Below are 20483 nucleotides of genomic sequence, written 5' to 3'. Positions count from 1 at the left end.
GATAAAGAAATGATCATATACTGGTTTTTGAAATGTTTTATTGTGTGAAACTTTCTGCAGATGCTAATTAAATGGTTAAGCATTGCAAGAGTGCTTGGGCAGTTCCCATTACACCAATACATCTAGTCCTACCAGCACTCACAGCTACTTTATTCCCTCAAATCTGAGAGTATGAAATCTGACTGTCTCTTCCTGGGGAAAGTGTTCCACTGAAAGATGCATCAGTGAAAAAGAAGGCACAACAACAATCTCCCAAGGGGGTTGTCTTTATTCCTTCAAAACTAGAAGAAGAGAATGCATGAAAGAAATGTTAACAAGCAAAACAAAGATGCTATAAATATAGTCACAAATCAATAATCCCTCACAACAAAAGGAATAAGCGTGAAACATCAAACACACAAACACACACACACAGAGAATAAAACATTTCTATGAAAAGGTGAAGGACATATCAACCTTATTTTCATGAGATTTCTGTCCACTACACAGAATAAAGCACATAGACCATTAGATGGCTGCTCCTGTCCAGTTGGGCTGGTGCACGTGGTAGGAAAGTTTTCCATTAGGATTTTTCTACACTATTTGACATGTGCTTTCCTGAATCCCATTTCCCAGCAATATTAAGTACTTTTAATTTAATGTAGGGAACTGTAGGAAATGATTCAGGGGCTGGCACAGAATTATTTTGTCCTTCATTTCTTTGTTAGTATTATATTTGGCATACGTCAATGAGGCAAAAAATGCTAAGAGCCTATTTAGCTGTGAAAAATTCCATTACTGAGGTATTGAAATTTTCTGACTCATTTTCTTTCCTTTTCATCTTCTAAACTTTTGATATTTTTTGGAAAAAAAAAATCTTCAAGAATAAATTTACCTGAATAAGCTACAATCTGGGAACAACTTAACCTATAAAATAGTTTTTATGTACTTGGTGCCATCTTATTACTTCTTCCAAGAACTAAAAAATATTAATGCTGTTCCCTTCTATGTAACAATTCAGTGATAAAATAACAGTGAATAAATATAAGGGAGAACACATATTTCCATTTTTATTAATACTTTTTAAAGTTTTATTCTGCTTTTAATTGTCAAACAAAACATGATAAGGTAGGAAGGTAAAATAACTTAAGAGGTTTGGGTACATTTATTTTGTGAACTCAGTTTGGCCTGATGGTGCCCTGACCTGTAAAGAAGGAATCCTATCATGGGAGCTCAAGCCCTGATTTAAACATACTTCCATGAGTCTAAGAAATTGTCAGAGATTAGTGAGCATCCATACTTCCTGTTATCACCAGCCTCCACTCACCTTCACCTCCATCAGTACTTAAGAGATCTCTTACCTTTACACTTTTCCTTTCTAGGGTAATTCTGTATCCTGCCACCAGAGAAATAGAAAAGAAGTAGGTGTCAACAGTGCTATTTCGACAGAGACAAGGAAGCACTGAATAGACTCCCTGGCTTTGTCCCTTGTCTCAGGTTGTGAATTTTTGGAGAGATGAATGGATATGACTTCTACTGAGTGCTCCTACATAAAGTTTTACAAATGCTTTTGCCTGGTTTGCCCTCCATACTTTTAATTCTAAAATTGTTGCTATTTTTTTTTGTTTTGTTTGTTCTTATTAGAGGTCACCTGTTATATTTAATGTTTTTCATTGTGTTCTGCACTAATTTCAAAACAGATGTGTTGGAAATTTCTAAGAGTATAAAGAAACTCTGAAAACATGCTGAACTAATAATAAAATATGAGCAAATGATAGTATTTTCCATATCAACAAACCCCTATATTCAGTTGCCACTTGTAGCTATTTGCTGTCCTATAACTTGCCCCAGTAAGCTAATGTCTGAGTTTCGTTTTTCTAGCAGTTGCATTTCAGCTGCAAGCAGCACATTTAGGACTCTGGACACTGATCAAGATTCAGAGATCTCAGGTTTGAAGCCTAATTTGTTCTACACTTAGAAAGGTAACTTCAGGCTACAGATGCATCCATTAATAAGTGGGAAAGAAGGTGAAGATAACCACATACATGTAAGAGCCATTTATGCTCAAGGTACTGTATATATTCTCCCTTCCTTCGCTCCCTCCCTTTTTCTCTCCTTCTTTCCTTCCTTTCCTTTCTTCCTTCCTTCTCTCCTTTTTTCTTTCTCTCTAGATATATAGATATAGATATAACATTAAAAACCCTGTGGAATATGCATTCTTGACCTGTTTTGTAAATTAGATTGTGAGCCACTAAAATCAAGGCCCATGCCCCAATTATTTACGATATGTAATATATATAGCCCAGTACTTAGTACACAGTAAGTGCTCAGTAACACTTGCTTATAAAAATAAAATAAAATATAATAAAGGAATGAATGAGAATTTATCCAAAGGTTATCAATTGACCTAGATTTTGATACTATTAACAACAACTCCTTTATCCTGACAGTCCTAGCCTTATTCAGACATTATTTTCATGTTGGGTCAATCTGGAATCAAGCTTTCATTATAATTTCCTTAATGTTAAAACTTTATAACCTACATGTACACAATTATATCATATCAATTTGTCCATATCTACTGAAGGAAATAACATTTCAGTAAAGCTTAAGATATATTGAAATAACATTAATGACATATCACTTCCATGGACTTCTGAATATACAGCTTCTACAAAAGCTAAGCATTCAGATTTCTGAATGACACTTTAGAAGAAGTAAACAAATTTCCTATAATACTGCAATCATGGAAGTACTATTTCTTCTTTTAGCTCCTCTACTTCTTAAATGTATGTATGTATGTATGTATGTGTGTGTGTGTGTATGTATATATATATATATATATATGGTTTGTATTTTGAGAAATAATGTCTTAAAAATCTTTAAGTACCTTTTCAGAAAAATTTAATATAGTAATCATAGACTTAAGGTAATTGATCCTTTTAATTTATTACCTTAACAGAAGTCATCTATTCTGATTTGATTGTCACTTGTTTAGTTGGCTGAGTAAATAAAAAATAAAATAAAACAAAGCAAAAACATAGGTTAAATTAGGAAAGTTTTTTTCTAATTATACAATAACTATACATTAAACTAGAAATATAAAAGCACATTTATTAACTATTTTTTAGTAAGGATATATGCATAGATGCTTACTAGAAATCACCTACTGGATGCCAGAATTCCATGCAAAATCGATATTGGTCAATATGTTTTTAGATAGAAGAGGGAGATTACTAACATATGTCAGTAAAGCATAGAGCAGAAAAGAGAGATTGCATTATATTAATGACTAAATACATTTTAACATTAGGAAATTTTGAATTTGTTACCATATAATTTCTGGCATAAAGTGTTTCAACATTAAAACTCTAAAATGCTGTGGCCAAGGAATATGCTTATTGGTACAACATATTAAGTAAGACGACAGCTATGATTTTTGCCTAATGGATGAACCATCTTTGGCTCATACTTCTTCTGAAATGTACTTCCCCCACAATTTCCCTCCTAATTACAGTAAGAGGGGAGTGAGGAGGAAGACAAAATAAAAGCTACCCAGTGCTACATAACACCCAGAGACAGCACAATTCTGTAGCAGATATTGTTGACTATATTGGACACAGAGGATCTATATAACTTCTAGGAAATTAAAAAGTACAAACAATAGATTTTTTTTTGCTTTACTTGTGTGAAACTTTTACAACCGTGAACCTACTTCTCTGCAAAGCAGAAAGTCACCTCCAGAAAAAACATTAGCAGGCCCAAAACAGCATGCAACACAGAAGATGTTAAGTTAAACCTATGCCAGGAGGAGGGAAATTTAGACAGAACAAAACAAAAACAATTTTCTTAAAGTAAAAACAGGTGGAACAATGGAAGGTTCACAGTGGAACCCCATTGGTCTATATTTGTAGTTTCTGATATAAATAAATATATATTATATAAAAATATATATACATATGTGTGCATATATTATATATATGTAAATATACACATATATATTTAAGTCTCCTGGCTTGTAAATTATATATAATTCTCATTGTTTTAAATATGTTTGGTTATTTTCAATTAACCTACTTGTAGCTTTACAAGGCCTTAAGCTAGAGAAGCTCCTAGTGATCAAAAGTGAGGTTTTCAGTTCAGAACCCCAACATCCAGGTGGTGCCCAGAGGAACATTAAAGGTTGTGGGGAGGGACTGGGAAACAAGCATTCCACAAAGCTTATCAAAATATGGATGGGAAACACATGTTCTCCAGCGACTTTTGCCTATTTTAAGATACCTCATATAAGTCAAGCTTTACCAATAAATAAACCTCACTTTCTTCATTTTTTTTTTAAAGGAATTCCTTTATTTTTTTAATTTAATTTTATTTATTTATTTATTTATTTATTTATTTATTTATTTATTTATTTATTTATTTTTGGCTGTGTTGGGTTTTCGTTTCTGTGCAAGGCCCCTCTCCAGTTGTGGCAAGCGGGGGCCACTCCTCATCGCGGTGCACGGGCCTCTCACCATCGGGGCCTCTCTTGTTGCGGAGCACAGGCTCCAGACGCGCAGGCTCAGTAATTGTGGCTCACGGACCTAGTTGCTCCGCAGCACGTGGGATCTTCCCAGACCAGGGCTCGAACCCGTGTCCCCTGCATTGGCAGGCAGATTCTCAACCACTGCGCCACCAGGGAAGCCCTCTTCATTATTTTATTTTGAGAAACAATGAGAGTCACCCTGCTGATATTAGGGTAGTTATGAAAAAACAACTTCACTTTCGCTCTTGTGACTATTCCACCAATCATAGAGGACTTCTCAAAACACAATTTTACTAACATAGTCCTAAAGACTTAACGTTTTTCTTTTTTTAGAATATCTGGTTCCTTTTGTTTGTACCTTATTTATGAGATATATGTCCTATAATGAGATATATGTCCTAGCTTTTCTCCCAAAAGAAAACTGCATGTGTGTGTACAGTGAATTTTTTTATAATAATATTTTGAGTAGGTAATGTTTTCTAACTTGACCTATACCTTTAAATCTTTTATGGTGATTCTTATTTGAAATATTTCCCACAATAATGCTAAACATTAACATGGGCCACAATAATGCAGTTTTGTACAAAAAAACAGAAAGGTAAGTTTTAAAAAGTAGGAGGTGAATGACAAGTGTTTTCAATGGCTTCTGTAGGCCTGATCTACAAAGCTACACTGAATCGAAGCACAATAATATGCCAAAAGGAATTTAGTGGAGTCTTTACATTTGTATTGTGATCTATGAAATATCAATGTTTGTTCATTATCATATGCATGCCTATGACAAGCAAAACTGCCATTTTCAGGTCTCTAATGCTGGCGGAAATGAGCAGATACTCAAAAGGAAATGAAAACGAACAAATATATGGTTTGATCACAGATTCTTTAGTTAAGATTATCCATGTAATTTGTATTAATCATTTGAATTCAGTTTAGAAAGTCAATGTTTATTTTCTCTCCACTGACTTAGATGACCTTAATGTTCCCCTCAGCTTGACTAAATTTTATACTGGTTTGACCCCTGATCTCCCATTTCTTAGACTGTTTACCTTAGAAACACTGTAACTGTAGATTCTTTCCCTGCCCCCTTGAGATGCAAATCTTTTTAACAGTTCCTTGCCAGTATTCTTTGAGTAAGGCCAGTTAACCTTCTCCATCCCAGTTCTTGAAAATTCTCCAGCATTCCCCTCCATACCCCCCAGTGGAGTAGAGCTCAGACTAGTTCTAGCCTGTCTCCCCTCTTGCAATATTCTTGAATAAAATCTTCCTTGTCTGTTTAATTTTACCATCCAGGTCTATGTACTTTGTGTAATGATTCACATAAGTAACTGAAAATATGTGTTCTTATTTATCTGTTAAAGTTTCAGTAAGGTAGCCACCTCACTGTGCTTAGACCAAAGCAGACCTTCAGAAATTATTTGCTGGGAGAAAGATTAAATGCTTCTTGGCATGGCCAATTTTGTAACATGATAACCAAGGTGAATCATGTCAAATGAATTCCTCATGTGTGTTAAATTAATAGTAAAATTTAGGACCAGTTATTCATTGGCCTGGACTTAAGATTTTTAATAGAAGACTGAGTTTGCAATAATTTTGTTTATAATTTAATACAAATTGTAAAGTGTTTAATGAATCTGATTCCAGCACTAAATATTTTATACACTGAATTAAAAATAAAGTGTCTCAGTTCCTCCTTGTTCATTCTTATGATTTCCAGTTACTACAATTCTTATACTTTATTTGGTATAGTATTTGCTCTCATTCATGAACACTTAAGGACTCCCGCCCATTTCTCTTCATAAGCATAAAATGTGAAAACAAATCGTTAGACTACTCCATCCTGAGTAGGCTGAACACAAAGTACTTCTGTACATGCATCCAAAAGTCTTCCAGCTCAGAACAAAATGGTAGATCTGAGCAGCTGCTTTGTAAAAGCCTTCTACTTCAGTGGTCTCTTTGTACTCAACTCTTTACCAAAGAATAAATTCACTTAAAATAGTTCACAACAAATAGAATCAAGAGAAGGGTTTACCCTAGAAAGTCCAAAGCAAGACATGTGATTTCTTTTATTACTATGAAGCAAGACATCCATAATTCTCCTAAAAACAATTTTTGTAAATATGCCTATTTCCTCATGGTAGTACTGTTTTACTTGTATATTTATCTGATTGTAATTTAACTAATGTATATGTTCATGACTATCTCTGGCTCTGAACTTTCTCTGATTGGGCTGGAACAGAGTTTTACCTCATGTTGAGAAATAATTGGCAACAGAAATGAACTTGAAACAAAAATTAAAAAAAAAAAACACTTTTTAGGTCAATATATGGTAAATGTTTTTTCATGAGAGATGAGAAGTCACTGAAACACTTTCACTTCCTTTCCTTTAGAGTAGGTGTTTTTGTGAGAATTTGTCATCATTTTTGTTTTAATTACACAGGAATTTTAACCTTTGTGTCTTTAAAATTTGAATGAATCTTCATTTATACTGACAGATGCTAGTGTAGTGTGGACAAAATGCCCTTTCAGCCAAGGCATTATTCTCCTTTGAGAATTCTGTTGTTTAGGAAACACACTTTACTAGACACACTGCTTATACAAGGTACAATCTTACGTTCCTTCTGAAAAGCAGAGTTTGAGTAAGATTGGGAGAATGGGTATGCATAATATAGAAAAGTATTTCAAATCTCCAGGCAAAGATTATTACAATGTCAACTGATTTTGCCTCTTCTGACTGGGCTTCCACATGTGGGAAAGATGTCTGTGTGTAAGAAACCAGCTAAAAAGAAAAGTGACTAATAAGGAACATTTGTGGAAATCCAGGGCTGTTGATTCTAAAGCAATGGTGTACTATTATTTTTATCTGTTTTTTTCTTCCCGCCTCTTCAGTTAAAATTTTCTTCAATACCATACTCTGGTATTTAGGAAAATAAACAGGGAGTTCTGTTTACAGTTGGGCTGAGTTGTTTAGAGAGAGTGGTAACATGTTATCTGAGGCTTGTATAACTCAGAATTAAATGTGCTAAGCTAGACTACGATAGATTTTGAACAGAAAGATACTCCCTGGGGATTTGCAGAACACATGGGGAAAGGACTGAACTTCCACTTTTCCTGCAAGGAGAGATGTTGGACACTAGTAAGTGGCTACTTAGTGGAGTGGCAGCCCTGACTGTAGCCAGAAAGAACATGAGAACATGGACAACTATAAAATTTAAAAATGGTGTGTTAGTGTGTAAAAATTTTAATTGAAAGTGCTTCATTTCTGTCCTCACCTTATGTAAAGCAGGTAGTATCATAATCACCTGTTCATTAACCACAATTTACAAAAATTGAAGCACTAAGAGAGAAAAGTAGATAAGGGGGAAAAACCACAAAGAATATGGCTGGAATGGAGCCTATATGAAGGCCAATAACTCTAGGAGTCTAAAAAAATCAAAAGCTAAAAATTCCATCCCTGAAAGGAAGAAACATTCATCATATCTAGACACTGCTACTCACTTGTCCTAGCCCCAAGACTGTTCATTACAATTGACCTTAACTACTGTTCCTCATGAATTTAGAAAGCTTTGCAGATCAGCCTGGTATGTTGAATTTCAATCACAAGATTTTTGCTAATCTTTTTGTTTGGATTTTGTTTGTTGGAAAGTCAACCACAACACGGGTGGCAGAGGCCCCAGAGAATATTGATAGGCATAAGGTCTTCCAGAGATTGCCATTTTGGCATCAAGACCTGGCACTACTCAACAGCCTACAGGCTCCAGTGCTGGAACACCTCAGGCAAAACAACCAGCAGGATAGGAACACAGACCTCCCCCCCATCAGCAGACAGGGTGCCTAAAGCCATACTGAGCTCACAGCCACCTATAAACACACCCCTTCACACCCTGCCCACCTGAGGGATAAGACCCAGCTCCACCCACCAGTGGGAAGACACCAGTCCCTCCCACCAGGAAGCCTCCACAAGCCGCAAGACCAACCTCACCCACCAGAGGGCAGACACCAGAAGCAAGAGGAGCTATGATCCTCCAGCCAGCAGAAAGGAGTCCACAAACACAAATGGTTAGGCAAAATGAGATGGCAGAGAAATATGTTTCAGAGAAGGAACAAGATAAAAACCCATAAGAACAGCTAAACAAAGAGGAGATAGGTAACCTACCTGAAAAAGAAGTTAGAGTAATGATAGTAAAGATGATCCAAGATCTTGGAAAAAGAATGGAGGCACAGACCAAGAAGATACAAGAGATGTTTAACAAAGAGCTAGAAGATTTAAAGAACAAACAGAGATGAATAATACAATAACTGGAATGAAAAATACACTAGAAGGAATCAGTAGCAGAATTACTGAGGCAGAAGAACAGAGAAGTGACCTGGAAAACCAAATGATGGAAATCACTACCACAGAAAAGAACAAAGAGAAAAGAATGAAAAGAAATGAGAACAGTCTCAGAGACCTCTGGGACAACATTAAACACACCAACATTCACATTATAGGGGTCCCAGAAGGAGAAGAGAGACAGAAAAGGCCCAAGAAAATATTTAAAGTGATTACAGCAGAAAATTCCCTAACATGAGAAAGGAAACACTCATTCAAGCCCAGGAAGTGCAGAGGCCCATACAACAAACCCAAAGTGGAACACGCCGAGACAAATATAAATCAAACTGACAAAAATTAAAAACAAAGAAAAAATATTAAAAGTAACAAGGGAAAAGTAACAAGTAACATACAAGGGAACCTCCCATAAGGTTATCAGCTGATTTTTCAGAGGAAACCCTGCAGGCCAAAAGGGAGTGGCATGATATATTTAATATATTAACCCCATTAACAATCTGAAGAATAAAAAACATATGATCGTCCCAATAGATGCAGAAAAAGCTTTTGACAATATTCAACACCAATTTATGATAAAAGCTCTCCAGAAAGTGGAAATAGAGGGAACTTACCTCAACGTAATGAAGGCCATGTATGACAAATTCACAGCTAACATCATTCTCAACAGTGAAAAGCTGAAAGTTTTCCTTCTAAGATCATGAACAAGGCAAGGATGTCCATTGTAACCACTTTTATTCAACATCGTTTTTGAAGTCCTAGCCATGCAACCAGACAAGAAAAAGAAATAAAAGTAATCCAGATTGGAAAAAAAAGAAGTAAAACTGTCACTGTTTGCAGATGACATGATAGTACACATAGAAAATCCTAAAGATGCCATGAGAAAACTACTAGAGCTCATCAGTGAATTTGGTAAAGCTGCAGGATACAAAATTAATACAGAGAAATCTCTTGCATTCCTATACACTAACAACAAAAGATCAGAAAGAGAAATTAAGGAAACAGTCTCATTTACCATTGTATCAAAAAGAATAAATTACCTAGGAATAAACCTATCTAAGGAGGCAAAAGACCTCTACTCTGTAAACTCTAAGAAGCTGATGTAAGAAATAGGAGATGATACAAACAGATGGAATGATATACCATGTTCTTGGATTGGAAGGATTAATATTGTCAAGATGACTATACTACCCAAGGCAATCTACAGATTCAATGCAATCCCTATCAAATTACCAAAGACATTTTTCACAGAACTAGAACAAAAAATTCTAAATTTCATATGGAAACACAAAAGAACCTGTATAGCCAAAGCAATCCTGAGAAAGAAAAACAGAGCTGGAGGAATCAGACTCCCTGAATTCAGCCTATAGTACAAAGCTACAGTAATCAAAACAGTATGGTACTGGTACAAAAACAGAAATACAGATCAATGGAACAGGATAGAAAGCTCAGAAATAAACTCACTCACATATGGTCACTTAATCTACGACAAAGAAGCAAGAATATACAATGGAGAAAAGTCTCTTCAATAAGCAGTGCTGAAAAAACTGGACAGCTACATGTAAAAGAATGACATTAGAACACTCTCTAACACCATACATAAAAATAAACCCAAAATCGATGAAAGACATAAATGTAAGACTGGATACTATAAAACTCTGAGAGGAAAACATAGGCAGAACACTCTTTGACATGAATCGCAGCAATAATTTTTTTGATCCACCTCCTAGAGTAATGAAAATAAAAACAAAAATAAACAAATGGGACTAATTAAATTTAAAAGTTTCTGCACAGCAAAGGAAACTATAAATAAAACAAAAAGACAACACACAAAATGGGAGAAAATATTTGCAAATGAAGCAACCAACAAGGGATTAATCTCCAAAATACACAAACAGCTCATGCAGCTCTATGTCAAAAAAAAAAAAACACAACCCAATCAAACAATGGGCAGAAGATCTAAATAGATATTTCTCCAAAGAAGACATACAGGTGGCCACAAAGCATATGAAAAGATGCTCAACGTCACTAATTATCAGAGAAATGCAAATCAAAACTACAGTGAGGTATCACCTCACAACAGTCAGAATGGCCATCATCAAAAAGTCTACCAACAAGAAATACTGGAGAGGGTGTGGAGAAAAAGAAACCCTCCTACACTGTTGGTGGGAATATAAATTGGTACAACCACTATGGAGAATAGTATTGAGGTTCCTTAGAAAACTGAAAATAGAACTACCATATGATCCAGCAATCCCATTGCTGGACATATATCCTGAGAAGACCATAACCCAAAAGGATACATGCACCCCTATGTTCACTGCAGCACTATTTACAATAGCCAAGACATGGAAGCAACCTAAATGTCTGTCAACAGAGGAATGAATAAAGAAGATATGGAACATATATACAATGGAATATTAGCCATAAAAAAGAATGAAATAATGTCATTTGCAGCAACATGGATGGACCTAGAAATTATCATACTAAGTGAATTAAGTCAGACAGAGAAAGACAAATATCATATGGTATCACTCATATGTGGAATCTAATTTTTAAAAAAAGAAAAGAAAACAAACAAATGAACTTATTTATAAAACAGAAACAGACATACAGATATTGAAAACAAACTTATGTTTACCAAAGGGGAAATGTGGGTGGGGGGAGGTAAATTAGAAGTTTGGGATGAACATACACACACTACTATATACAAGGTAGATAACCAACAGGGACCTACTATATAGCACAGGAACTCTACTCAGTATTCTGTGATAACCTATATGAGAAAAGAATCTGAAAAAGAATGTTTATATGTACATATATAACTGAATCACTTTGCTGTACACCTGACTCTAACACAGCATTGTAAATCAACTATACTCCAATAAATAAATAAATAAATAAATAGAGTATATCTTCAAAAAAAAAAAAGTCAACCATAGATATGGAAAGTCCTTGAGAGCTCATCAGTACAACCCAGTACTCACTAATTAATCATTCAAAGTTGTTTTGCAGTTAGGACTTAAGGCAAAGACAGGGAAGCACTCACTGAGTGAATGCATAAAAATTCTGTCAATGCAAATAAAGATCCCTAAAAGTGTGCTGGGATTTGAACTTAAGTCTTAGATGATTTTTTGTATTTTGATTATAGTAATGGTAGCAGAATGAAGGACAGCATATATTTAACTCCAGCATATTTATATTTTCATTAGCTCTCTTAATTGGTGTGATATTAATTATGTGTTATCAACATGAAGATTCAACATATTTTAATATCCCAGATTTAAAATTTTTTAACCAATACTGGTTTTTGCACTGGAAGAATACATATATATTTCATCTAACTTTCCAAAACCTGATTCCATGTAAATACATGCTAGAAACACACCATTGCTCTCATGTATGTTGGAATACTGTCCTTTGACTTATCCTAGAAATCATTAAGTAGTCATTATTATACAAATATTTATAGTTACTATCAATAATTTTCTGCATATCCATGTCTCTGACATGCTTTAAATTGTTTTTTAATTTGGCTAAATGTGTTTCCTTTTATATTTTCCAGACTATTTATATACACAGCAAGTTTTAAATACAGGCACCCAACAAAAATATTGCTAAAAGAGGAAATATAAACCAAGGAATAAGATATTCTTAAATTATTTGCACCCAGAATAATCAAAGGTCTTCTGTGATACTCTAGCCTACCTTTAAAAGATCTGCAGAAAAGAATTCATATCTTCAAAAGATAATCCATTCTAGTATTATAACCCCTCACTCTTGATTATCAACACAAGTAGAATTATTTTTTAAATGATTACTCTTTTATCCATGAAGCATCTCTTTATTTTTTCATTGGACAAATAATTAGTGAGCTTCTTCTATATGTCAGGTGTTTTATCCCCATTGACTTTATATTTTAGTAGAAAATATAGAACAACAAAAAAAATCAAGTAAACAGGAATCTACATAAGATAAAAATAATTGAGTGATACCTGGAGGAAAGGGAAGTGTTAAATGGGTTCATTTGTTTTTCTTGCTTAGGTTGGGATGAGCTAGAAAGATAGAACTAATAGAACTTGGCACTCAGTCAGATATTCTGGCAACATTTATCTCATCAACTGCTGCATAATTGAACAGAGTATAAATATGATATGATTTTCATTATGTAATTCCTGAAAGTGATGTCTCAGGGATCACATTCTCCCTCTGTCTCTTTGCACGTATCACTGCAAAATTATTAAGTGACTTAGGGCATTACCATATCACAATGTAATCCATATTATGGTGTCTTTTAAATTGACTTATTGTTAAGTTCAACAATGGGAAATTTGAATCAGCATGTTAGGAAATTCAGATGATTTGAAGACAGAGGTCTTGAATTGGAGTCTGTTATTTTCTCGTACACAATTTGGAACAATTCACTTCACCTCTTACATCTCTCCTTAAAATAGAGACTAGTACAAATGTCTACTTTAATGACATGATTTATTTGAAAGCACTGTATAAAGTGTAAAGTGATGAAGATTTTATTATGATTATTACCAAATTTACATAATGACTATGTCTAGGGTACCCTTTCTTAACTCAGTATGAAAATAAATATTTTGGTATTATGTAAAATTTCATGGAGAAGCATATGAAGAGAATTTTAAGGAAGGAATCATGCTACAGAATGTGAAGACCCACACAGTTATAGCTTATTCATATTTTTTCTGGGATACTCTTTGGAATGCTTATAAAGGAGATAGAAGAAACTTTACTTCAAATATTTAAGAATGTTGGGAATGTATAAGTGGTGTATTAAAAATAAGATCCTGTATAAAGACTTTAAGATGAAAATGCTATTTTAAGTAATTTAAAATGTCAGGCCATGTAAAGGACAAGAATAGACTGAATATATTAGCATGTTAACACTTTTTGGAGTATGAAAAAAGTGTTTGAAATTTATTAATTGGTGGCACGTATCTGAAAATACTGGAAGGACACATAGGCTAAAAATGTTGATAATATTCAAGTTTAGTATAGTTTGCAACTCTTAAGATAGGTTGCATGTACATGGAAAGCAAGGAATGTCATAACTGAGATCAAAGTGAATTATGTTTATTCTAATTTAATTCTTGACACAGTGTTTGAATATAACAAACTGAGAGCAAAAACTGGTATTTGCACAGTATTTTAATGGACAGTTGAATTAAAAGAAGTCATTTCCTGCGTGGAAGTTTTGGCTGTAGTTCTTCCGAAAATTAGAAAATGTAAATTGTCTTGAAAGAACCTAGATTACTTTTTTTGTTTTAGACAAAATTGGGCACTTGTCCAGAAAAATAGTTGTTCATAGATACACAGATGTGAGCTTCACACTTTCATTCTTCAGCAACTAATGTTATAAAATAATTTAGGCTTGCTCAGCAGGGTTTATAACAGGATATTATCTCTGAGAGTTGGTGTCATCTTTCAAACAACCTAAAATTAGGTTGATATGGGTAGATCCACAGAGCTCAAGGAGAAGAGCTATGTGTATATATTGTTACCTGAGGGCAGATATGGAAAATCCCAAATGAGCCAGAAATAGGACTAGGGATAAAGTAAGTGGAGAATCCCTGACTACATAATACACTTGATAAAAACTCATGGGACAGACAATGAAAAAAACTTTTTTTTTTTTTTAAGCCAGGAAACAAGGATCATTGCTTTGTATTGAGCATTGTAAAAATTATTAAAGAGAAACCTCGATAAAAATAGAGACAGAGGCCAGAAGGAGGAGTTTTCATGTCCTACAATGTTAGCAGAGCCCAGCAAGAAGAAAAACTTCCTCTTCCTGCCTGGCAAGAGCTCAGCCAATGAGAGATTGGCACAACTCAGTCAGAAAAGTCACTACACTTTGAACTCTCAAGTCCTCCAAGGAACTCTCTGTCTACTAGAACCCTCCTAACTTCCCTTTCCCCTCTATAAAGGAGTTTTCTCTATTTTTGCAAGAAACTTGCACGTGGCTTGCCATGGGTGCAGACCCCGAATTACAATTCTATGCTGATCTCAAACAGACCCATTTTTGCTGGGGAAATAACCGACAGTCTATTTGTCTTAGGTCAACACCATAAACTTGTATTGATACCCGTGTCTCCATGCTTTGTGTGAAGTGACCCTGATCTCCCCAGTCACTACTGATTGGATCAGGAATTTGCAGCTGACACAAAGTCAGCCATTTAGATGCTGGATTCAGCACCTATGATAAATTTGAAGATTTACTAACTCCTAAGAGTTCATGAATAAAGGGGCATGGACTTGAATATAAGCCATAAAGAAGTTTGGCTTAGGGGCCTGGTGGTCTCTCTCAGCGATCTCATGATCTTGACCTCCACCAAAGACATGAAAGAAAAATAGCAAAGAAAATGAATGCTACCAAGCACCTAAGACTAAATGGGAAAATAAAGAAGTTTAACTTTTAACTTTAAAGCTTTGTGTAATGTTCCACAGTGTTTCCTTTAATATGATAATATCCCACAACATTACAGATCCAAATAGAAAATGAGGAGGTTTATAAAAAGAAAAGAAGAATAACAATTTAAGGTTGATTGTTCCCTATTTAAAAGAGATTCAAGAAAATCATCTTTAAATAAACATTTGACTATTTAACTGTGCATTTCTCTAATCCTTGTTTTGTTTGGAATAAAGCTTACAATTGATAAATCTCTAATTGTTAAATATATTGAGCAAAAATGGTTGGGAAAGTGTTTGGATAATTTGGATTCATTGTTCATTACAATTATGTGCTTTGAACTAAAAAAAAAAAATCTAAAATTGTCATACTTGCTTTGCTAACTATACTAGGGGTATTTATACATCATTTCTAAATAATAGTTTTTAAAAAAATCATTACTGAAAAAGAAAGACTACTTCATTGCACCTTAGAATTCATCAATACATAGTCTCTGAAACCTTGTAGACAAAAATGCACATCAAATCACATCTTACTATCTGGTTTCCAAAGGACCTGAACAAATACAATATTTTGATTCTCCTAGTTTTTAACATTTTCAATCTTTGGAAGTATGTCTTTAAAAATATACTTCCCAGGCTTCCCTGGTTGCGCTGTGGTTAAGAATCCGACTGCCAATGCAGAAGACATGGATTCGAGCCCTGTTCTGGGAAGATCCCACATGCTGCGGAGCAACTAAACCTGTGCACCACAACTTCTGAGCCTGCGCTCTAGAGCCCGCGAGCCACAACTACTGAAGCCCGTGCGCCTAGAGCCCGTGCTCCGCCACAAGAGAAGCCACCGCAATGAGAAGCCCGCGCACCGCAGTGAAGAGTAGTCCCTGCTCGCTGCAACTAGAGAAAGCCCGCGCGCAGCAACAAAGACCCAAAGCAGACAAAAATAAATAAATAAAAATAAAGTTCCCTTTCAAAGAAAAAAATATATACTTCGCTTTCAAATCTACTGCCTGAAATATCCATCACACCCAGTGTCAGACTTTGTCTAAAATTCCCCATTTACCTTTTGGAAATTTTCTATAATTTTAAATGTAAGATATTTACTCAAAGCTTATTATTTTAAAAATGATACACATATTCTAGGTAATTTATATAATTATAGACAAAAGATAAGTTCTATGTCAATGCTCATAATTGTTCACTTGGCCATTTCTTACTTTGAGATTCTGGCAGTCCCTAAGCTTATATAATAAACAACTATAGTTTTCATCAGTTCTGTGACCAACCAATGCTATAGGTCACCTCAGGTTCAATGTCTCTTCCCCCAATAGTACTGCCCCTTCCTGTTTACTGCTGGTACATACACATGCTTCTCAATCCAATTTCTTCTCCACACTTTCCTAAGATCTTCAGCTTGCCCATAGTGAGATTTAGTGCCATATTTATTTTGGTATCACCTACCATCTACCACTTTCTCACCTCTCACTCATGTAGTTCTTCTGTACCTGTAGATAAAACAGTAACTTATTTACTGACTATTTGATGTTTGGTTAGTTAATTTTAAGATAATATATCACATTATGCTTAAGGACATGAGCTTTATAATAAAAAAAAAATCTGCATTCGGGATCTGTCTCTCACTTATTAGCTGTATGATATGGGGGAAAGTAAACCTGTTTCTTGTGTAAGCCTGTTCCTTCTGAAGTAAAAACGGGACTGAAGTATTAGATATTTCTTAAAGTCGTGAGGATTTAAGATGATACCTGTAAAGGATTTAATGTGTAAGTGGGACAAAATGAACTCTTATTTATACACAATTGTAGTACCCTTGTTCTGGTTATGCGAAATTATGGTTTACTTCCATGACTGCTAGTTTAATAATTTAATTACTGCTTCAGTCAGGGTATGCCAAATTATGCTGCAGTAATAAATAACTTCAAAAAGCTCAAGGGATTAAAAAACAAGATTTTTTTTATCGGACATTCTTATGTCCATTCCAGGCCAGCAGGGCTCTGCTCTGTGTCATCATGTTCTCATTTTGGGCCTATTACACAGTTGCCTAATACATAGTATCTAGAACATGCAGCTCACCACTACAGAAGGAAGAACAATATATGCTGTAAGTGCACTGGCACTTCAAACTTCCTGCTTAAAAATGGCATGTTTCACTCCTGGAGCAAAGCTCCATATCATTGGCTGGAGCAAGTCACAGAGCCACATGTAAAGGTAGGAGGGAAGTTCAAACCTACCCTTTACCTAGGAAGAGAGAGAAGAGGAAATAGTTCACAGATAGGGCTAATACCTACCACAGTTATTATGGTTCATTTCTCCCAATTGCTATATTAAGAAAAAGTTTAAAAACTCATAATTTAAAAGGTATTAGTGGTCACAAGGAGCACTCTTTTCTCAGAAAGGGAAACTGTTTTACTAGCTTTACTTTGAAACAGTCCTGAAAGAAAAGCAGTCATGCTGCACAGTGAGATAGATATGATTCCCAGACCTTCCAGAAGACAGTAAGAAGGACTTGTTAAAGCTCACAGTTTGATTTAAGGATCTTCCTGGTTGTGGTTGTGTACCAGGGTCACCTGTGGAGTTGTGTTTTGTTTCATTTTGTCTTTAAGGTACACATATCTAGGCTTCACAGGATAACCAATGAAAAAATAATATCAAAATGGTTTATCTGGGTTAGCAAGGAGTAAAAGTACTGCCTTATTCTAAGGTAGGAATCAATTCAGTTTATTTGATTGTTAATTAATTTTTATGAGATTCTTGGACATAGGCAAATGAAACATATGAATGAAAAATATAGGAGATGGAATGATCCTAAAGTTACAAGTGCATCTCACACATGTGCACACACACACACACAAATATATGTGTATATACTCCTCACATGTATATAAAATATATATAAAATTAAAATCTAATATAAACATGTCTATATTCCTTTAGATATAACATAATTTATGTACACTAATTATAAAATTTGGAGAAGAAGATGTAGAAATGGGACTAAAATATTATGTATTTCTTAATCATCTTTTTCAAAAAAGGTACACATTTTTCTACATCAGCATTTTGGAGGCTTTTAGCACATACCAATTGAATATGTTTTCATGATTTATATATTTACATGATTTAGGATAAATCTTTCATGATCTAGGAAGGTCATCCCAGCACTTATAATCTTATTCTGTGTGAACATAACAATATATTTTTTTAATCTGTGCTTTCAAGCATTGTTAGTTTCTTGTAAGACTCAGGGTGCCAGATTATCAGAATCAGGAATGATGAATAATCATCCTTACCAGATTTTTCAAAGACATATTCAGGTAGATGAAGATCGAATGAGTAATGGGCAAAAGAAAGTCTACATTTTGGTAGTAGTCAAAACAAGTAGTAGCCGAACTTGGGTCTTCCAAAACAAAATATTAGATAGGATTTATTGATTACATTGATAGTCAGAGACTGCTGTAAGAACTATGTGTTGTTCCAGTTGGGTAATTGTACAACACACCCAAGAGAAATAGTATATTCTTAAAACTATATGTAAAGTCCTAAGAAGCATACCTGAATCTATAAAGGTCAGATCTAATTATTATAAGTAGTACTAATATATAACCTGTATCAGGAGATTTTGGCTTGAAAATTGAACTATAAAAATAAGAGTGGCAGTACCATGCATTATAAACACACAGTTAAAATTAAAGACAATCTGAAACTTTATATGTATCATAATTCTATGTAATTCAAAATAATCATGATCCATAATTCAAAATAATCATAATCCATAATTAAAAATAATCTTTCAAGATGTGATATTTTATAACGTTAACAAACAAACAAACTCAGTCACAGAGAAATTACCTAACTTTTATACAGTTTTCAGCTGGAAAGTGGCGAGGCCAGGATCTGATCCTAGGTTTGTCTGTCATCAAAGTTGCTTCCTCTTACGCTAACGCAACAAATACATGGAGACACTAGCCCCATGCTACCTGTGCCCAGTAAATTATCACTTGCATGCCCAAAACACGGCACAGTGACTTGCTTATGGTAAGGTGAATGTTTATTGTGGTGATATATAAAAAGAAAGAGATAATGTCATTGCTTCCCACAACTTCACCCTACCCTCACAAAACTGCCAACTTCTACTTAGGGCAGAATTAACAATGCAGCCCAGTGATTCATTTCTGATAAAAATACTACACAGGTCTTTTTTAAAAACTATGTTCCATGAATACCTACATTCTTGGGCTACCTGGTTTACAGCAGAGAGCAAAACACAGGCAAGGGAAAATAAGTCAGTGACCCTCCAGACTCATTTCAAAAAGAAGAGTTCTAATTTTGCCTCTCACATATTAGAGTTCTCTGTTAACTCTTTATTTTTTTTAAGAGTATGGTAGGAAAAAGATGAAAAACTACTGAAATTATGTATTCTATCTTCCTATAGTCCAATGGAATATATATTGTTACAATAATTTTATAGATTATGCACTTGAGACTCAGAGAGATGAAATATTTTGCTCCAGATCACACGAATGGGTAGTGACAGAGCTAAGATTAAAAATCTGGCAAAAATCAGACTCCAGAGTCTGTGATCTTAAACATGGAACACTTAGACTATTATTACTCGGCATGACGTAAATACTCCATAAACATTTTATTGTTGTCTTGTTATTTCTCAGCTGTGCCACACAGAAGATGTTTTCTACTTCACTGAAGAGATGAAAGGTAAAAATGATTTCAATTAAAAATTTGTGAAGTGAATAACAGACCAAGACAGGTCCATCTGCCCTTATTATTGCAAAATGGGGATGAAGAGAACAAGACAGATTCCTATCAAAATTTATGATCAAATAAATTTTGGTATTTAATAAAATGAACATATTCACTATGGAAAACTGGGAACAAAAATTAGAGTAAAAGTAGATATATTAATATTAGGATTTGATAAGTTAACAAAAAAAAATCTCACATATATTTACAGCCAAATTATACCAAAATTTTAAGTAACAACTAATTTACATCTTGCAAAGTTCTTTGAGAAAATAAAAAAGGATCATGAGCTACTCAGCTCATTTTATGACATTACTGTACCTTAATCTCAAAATCGAATGAATTAGTCTATATAAGTTGCATTACACTTTGGTGTAAATTTTAAAAAGTCAGTGGTTTATACAACAAAGGTTTATGTCTTGATCATGCTTCATGTCCATTGAGGAT

This window comes from Balaenoptera borealis (genome assembly GCF_965194805.1).
Source record: "Balaenoptera borealis genome assembly, chromosome: 2".
NCBI lineage: Eukaryota > Metazoa > Chordata > Mammalia > Artiodactyla > Balaenopteridae > Balaenoptera > Balaenoptera borealis.
Note: the sequence above shows the minus strand (reverse complement) of the source record.